The sequence below is a fragment of the Cetorhinus maximus genome, chromosome 31, assembly GCF_964194155.1.
Source record: "Cetorhinus maximus chromosome 31, sCetMax3.hap1.1, whole genome shotgun sequence".
In the NCBI taxonomy this organism is placed as follows: Eukaryota; Metazoa; Chordata; class Chondrichthyes; order Lamniformes; family Cetorhinidae; genus Cetorhinus; species Cetorhinus maximus.
The window spans coordinates 18,520,206-18,526,205 of NC_135909.1; the positions used below are offsets into that span (position 1 = coordinate 18,520,206).

At 54.0% G+C, this 6,000-nt stretch overlaps 1 protein-coding gene across 1 annotated transcript in view; it reads left to right on the top strand.

Annotated features, from left to right (window-relative positions):
* The window catches only part of LOC144670308 (histone H2B-like), a 518,579-nt gene extending 512,796 nt beyond the window's left edge, over positions 1-5,783 (top strand). The window contains exon 2 of the mRNA XM_078532794.1: positions 5,703-5,783. The gene's annotated coding sequence lies outside the window, so the exon portion shown is untranslated. The remainder of the gene's footprint in view (positions 1-5,702) is intronic.
* Positions 5,784-6,000: the final 217 nt, after the last annotated feature.

Below are 6,000 nucleotides of genomic sequence, written 5' to 3' on the forward strand. Positions count from 1 at the left end.
GATCATCGCTTCTCGGCCTTTTGGCTAAGATCAAGTGTTGCAGGGGCGACACCATGGTCCTGCCAAGGCAAGGTCGGGATGGAAGGGCGATAACCAATCGCAATCCGAATCCATACCGTGGGTTACCTATCACCGTCCGAGTCACGGTGAACCACAGCGACGAAGGAGGATCACCTATGGATCGGGGCTTCTTCACCAGGAGGATCCTGTTGAAGGCGTGCGGCTTCCAAGCTACGGAGATCTTCACCCTGCACGACTCCCGCAAAGGTGGTTATTTTGACGTGACGTTCAAGCGAGTGGCAGACTGCGTCCGGCTCCTGAGGGTGTTCGAGGAGAAGAGAGACCTGCCGGAGATGAAGATCCTGACGGCGGAGCCGCACTTTTCTCTGCCGTTGCAACGGGAACGTGAGGTGATGGTGCATGTGTACAACCCCTTCGTCCCTGTCGCCGACGTGGTCACCTTCCTCACCAGGTACTTCGATAAGGTGGGGAGCGGCACCGAGATTCGAGACGACTTGGGGATCTGGACAGGCAAACGCCTGTTTAAGGTCACGCTAAAGACCGATGGTAAGGGAGCCATTTTCCACCCTCCCTCCAGTTTCGCTATCGGGGGAAACCGTGGCTACCTGGTCTACGCTGGGCAACCCAAGCATTGTCGCTCATGCGGCAAGGCTGGTCATGTGGCGGCCAACTGCAGCGCCTCCCTCTGCAAGATCTGCAAACAGGAAGGGCACCAGACAAAAGACTGCAAACAGGCCAAGTGCTGCAACCTGTGTGGCGAGGCAAGTCACCTCTACAGGACCTGCCCCAAACGCTACCGTACTTACGCACAGGCAGCCAAAGCCGACCAGGGGGAAGCAGAAGAAAGGTTCCGTGTCACTCCAACCACCAAGGCCCCCAGGGAGCTCAACGGGACAAAGGAGGACACAGAGAGAGACAAGGTGGAGAAAGAGATTGAGGCAACAGAGAGCCAATCAACAGCACTACCCCCTGAACCTCCCAGTCCTCAGGAATCAATGGAGGAGGAGGCAGCAGTGGAAAAGCAGCAGGGGGAGTGGCGGACGGTGAAGAACAAGAAAAGTAAGAGGGAGCGAAGAAGAAGCAAAGGCGTTTCCCAGAGAAGCGGCAAGAGGCGTCTCCCATCCGACACGGATGACAAGGGCAGCAGCTCTTCGGATGATGAAGTGCCAGAGCGGCACCGACAGAAGAGGCGGCAAAGCTCCAGGGCGTTGGAGGACGAGACACCCGAGCTCCAGAAAATTGGAGACAACAAGGAGACCAGCGCACCCCAACTTTGCCTGCAACCTGAGGAGGCCAGTGCACCACAGCCCCTGGAATCTGGGAGCAGTGAGGCAATCATCGCACCCCAGCTCCAGGAAGCCGGGAACAGCAACACCCCAGAGGGGGTGAGTTTTGGAGAAGCTTCTCCAGCAAAGGTCATCTCAAAACCCGCTCTCTACGTGAACCTCCAGATGCCACCGGAGCAGAACACGGCCAAGGAGATCTACCTCAGCCCATCCAAAGTGAAGGAATTTGAGCTCACTACGGGTATGAAGGAGCAGACTAAAGGTCTGGGACTCTCAGAGACAGTGGGTTTGGTAGGAGAATAAATGCTTTAAAATGGGTTTAAAGATTGTATCCATAAATGTGCGTAGCATTAAATCTACTACGCGATGTGTTGCGACCTTGGACTACCTAGCCAAGGTCAAAGCTGACCTATTGTTTCTGCAGGAGTGTGCGATACCGCACCTCAGCTCCTACAGGCAATGGTCACGATGGTGGTCCCACGGGCCATCGATCTGGTCGGGCGGAAACGACTCTCGTTCCTCCGGCCTGGGTATTCTGCTGCGGGGAGGCAACTTCACCGTCCCCGAGGTCAAGGAGGTGGTGGGCGGGCGACTCCTCGTAGCAGACGTAATGTACAAGAACGCTCCACTCCGGTTAATTAACGTGTATGGCCCGGCACAAGGGGCTGAGCGGCTGGAGGTTTTTCAGCAGCTCCCACTGCTGCTGGCGACCTCCAGGCCGGTCATTCTGGGCGGGGACTTCAACTGCATCATCGATGCGGCTGGACGATCCGGCAGGGCCGGAAGCAGATTGGACGCTACGTCCAGATCCCTGATGGAAACAGTTAAGGATGCCAAGCTGCACGACGTCTTCAGCAACCCTGCAGACGGAGCGCAGCGTAGATACACCTGGTCGCGGCCAGACGGGTCCATTCGTTCCAGGATAGACTTCCTGTTTGTGTCCCGTGCATTCACAGTCAGATCCACCGACGTCAAGCCGGTGTTCTTCTCTGACCACTGCCTCCTACTGGCGGACTGCCACTTGGAGGAAGACCTGAGGGTGGGCAGGGGGGCATGGAAGCTAAATGTGCAACTGCTGACCCCAGAGAACATTGAGGAGCTCAAGAGGGATTACAAAGGTTGGAGAACCGTGAAACCCCTCTTTGAGTCCCTGACACACTGGTGGGAAGTGATCAAGGGAAGCATCAAGAGGTTTTTCATCCGCAAAGGCACCCAGAAAGCTAGAAAGGAACAGAGGGAAATGTCCCGACTCCAGGAAAAGATGCAGAATCTGCTCCGGCTGCAGTCGATGGGGGTCGATGTCAAGGAGGAGCTCCAAGAGGTGAAGGACCAGCAAGCCTCGCACTTTGCCTCGGAGGCCTCCAAGATCATCTTCCGTTCCAGAGTCCGCTCCGTGGAGCAGGATGAGACGTGCTCACGTTTCTTCTTCCAAAAGGTACACAGAGAGCGCTCTGTGATCAGCAGCCTGAAGGAAGAAGACGGCTCAGTAAAGTCATCACGGTCCGACATTCTGAGGATCAGCAAATCCTTTTATGCCGGACTGTATGACGTGAAGCCCACGGACAGCACGGCCTCCCAGTCCTTCCTGTCCTCTATCACGGAGGTCTTAGACCACAGTACGCGGGAGAGCCTAGACAAACCGCTAACTCCTGACGAACTGACTAAGGCCCTCGAGTCCTTCGAGAAGAGTAAAACCCCCGGAAGCGACGGCCTGCCGGCGGAGTTGTATTCGGCTCTGTGGGACTTGATCGGCCCAGACCTGCTAGAAGTGTACGAGAGTATGCTCCTGGCCGGCAGCATGTCAGAATCCATGAGGAAAGGCATCATCACCCTCATCTACAAGCACAAGGGGGAAAGGGAGGAAATTAGAAATTGGCGACCCATTTCACTGTTGAATGTGGACTATAAGATTCTGTCCAAGGTCATCGCCAACCGGGTCAAATCCGCTCTGGAATTGGTGATTCACCCTGACCAGACCTGCTCTGTGCCAGGCAGGAAGATCTCTGACAGCCTGGCGCTGCTCAGGGATACGATTGCCTATGTACAGGACAGGGGTGTGGATACCTGCCTCATCAGCTTGGATCAGGAGAAGGCCTTTGACAGAATATCGCACACCTACATGGGGGATGTGCTCTCCAAAATGGGCTTTGGGGAGGGAATTCGAAATTGGATCCAACTGCTCTACACTAACATCAGTAGCGCAGTCTCAATCAATGGGTGGGAAACAGATAGTTTTCCGATTAAATCTGGAGTCAGGCAGGGCTGTCCTCTCTCGCCTGTCCTTTTCGTGTGCTGCATAGAACCCTTTGCCGAGTCCATCAGGAAGGATCCGGGCATAAGAGGAGTGACGAGCCCAGGCAGTGGAGGCACTCAGGTAAAAGCCTCCCTGTACATGGACGACGTCGCCGTTTTCTGCTCGGATTCGCTGTCGGTGCGCAGACTGATGCACGTCTGCGACCAGTTCGAACTGGCCTCGGGAGCCAAGGTAAATCGTGGGAAGAGCGAGGCCATGTTCTTTGGGAACTGGGCTGACCGATCCTTTGTCCCCTTCACTGTCAGGGCTGACGGCCTGAAGGTGCTGGGGATATGGTTCGGAGGGACCGGGGCATGCGTTAGAAACTGGAAGGAGCGAGTGGCTATGGTGAAAAGGAAACTGGGCATGTGGGAGCGACGCTCCCTCTCCATTGCGGGTAAGAACCTGGTCATCAGGTGTGAGGTACTCTCGCTGTTGCTGTACGTGGCGCAGGTCTGGCCCATTCCACACTCCTGCGCGATGGCGATCACTCGAGCCATCTTCCGCTTTATCTGGAGGTCGAAAATGGATCGTGTCTGCAGGGACGCGATGTACAAGCCTCTAGATAAAGGGGGAAAAAACGTGCCCAACATCGCCCTCATACTGATGGCCACCTTTGTGTGTGGCTGCATCAAGCGGTGCGTAGACCCTCAGTACGCAAACACCAAGTGTCACTACGTGCTGAGGTTCTACCTGTCCCCGGTGTTGCGAAGGATGGGTCTGGCCACGCTGCCGCGGAACGCTCCAAGTAGTTGGACCGTGCCGTACCACCTGTCCCTGGTGGAAAAATTTATGCAGAAAAACACCTTTGACCACAAGTCCATCAGGCAGTGGTCAGCACGTAACGTCCTAGAGGCCCTGAGGGAAAAGGAGAGGGTGGACCCTGTGGGATGGTTCCCCGAGCAGACTGTCAAAGTCATTTGGCAGAATGCCTCATCGCCAGAACTTTCCAACAAGCACCAAGACGTAGCTTGGCTGGTGGTGAGAAAGGCCCTCCCCGTCAGATCCTTCCTACACGCCAGGAGTCTCACCCCCTCTGCACGTTGCCCTCGAGGTGGCTGTGGTGGGGAAGAGACCGTTGTTCACCTCCTTGTGGATTGTGCCTTTGCAAAGAAAGTCTGGAGAGAGATGCAGTGGTTGCTGTCGAGGTTCATCCCGAGCAGTTCGGTGACACAGGACTCTGTGCTCTACGGGCTGTTCCCAGGGACACACACCGAGACAAACATCGACTGCAGCTGGAGGATCATCAACTCGGTGAAAGACGCGCTTTGGTCTGCCCGAAACTTGTTGGTCTTCCAGCACAAAGAGTTGTCCCCGACCGATTGTTGCGGACTGGCACAATCCAAAGTCCAGGACTACGTGCTGAGGGACGCACTAAAGCTTGGGGCAGCTGCCGCAAAGGCGCAATGGGGAAGGGTCGCTGTCTAAGACCTTTCTACCACAGCGCACCGAGAGACTGGGAACTGTTTAGAGCCCCTCGGGCTGTACAGATCAAAATGAAAGGCTGTAAATGATTGTAATATTGTTTGTACTGATGCACCTGGTGATACATTTTGTAAAAGTTTAACCTGGACTGTACCCTTGTAATGTTGTTTTTGAAATGGTTTTGAATGTGATTGAAGATTTTTTATGAATAAAGTATATTTTTACAAAAAAAAAGAAACCAGTTCCCAAGAAGGGAGGCAAGAAAGCCTTAAAGAAACCGGTAGCAAAGGGCGGCAAGAAGCGGCGAAAGTCGAGGAAGGAGAGTTACGCCATCTACATCTACAAAGTGATGAAGCAGGTTCACCCCGACACCGGCATCTCCTCCAAGGCCATGAGCATCATGAACTCGTTCGTCAGCGATATTTTCGAGCGCATCGCAGGTGAGGCTTCCCGCCTGGCCCATTACAACAAGCGCAGCACCATCAGCTCCCGGGAGATCCAGACCGCCGTGCGCCTGCTGCTGCCCGGGGAACTGGCCAAGCACGCCGTGTCGGAAGGGACAAAGGCGGTGACCAAGTACACCAGCTCCAAGTAAAATCCCAGAACTGATTCAAAACACAACGGCTCTTTTAAGAGCCACCCACAATCTCTCTGAAAAAGCTATATAATTTCATTACTACTAAATTTATGTTTTAGCTATGAAGCATTTCGAATTGTGAAACTGTTATTTTGATCACGTTTCAATCAGAGATTCTCGGTAATGTAGATTTAAAACAAAAACAGAATTACCTGGAAAAACTCAGCAGGTCTGTCAGCATCGGTGGAGAAGAAATCAGTTAACGTTTCGAGTCTTTATGACGCTTCGGCAGAACTGAACACACTCGACCTCTCCCTCACGTGAATGTAGATTTAATTCTCGTTCAATTGTTGGGTCTCGTTAATGATGCCCCATAAATTAATGACTTGCCGCTCACC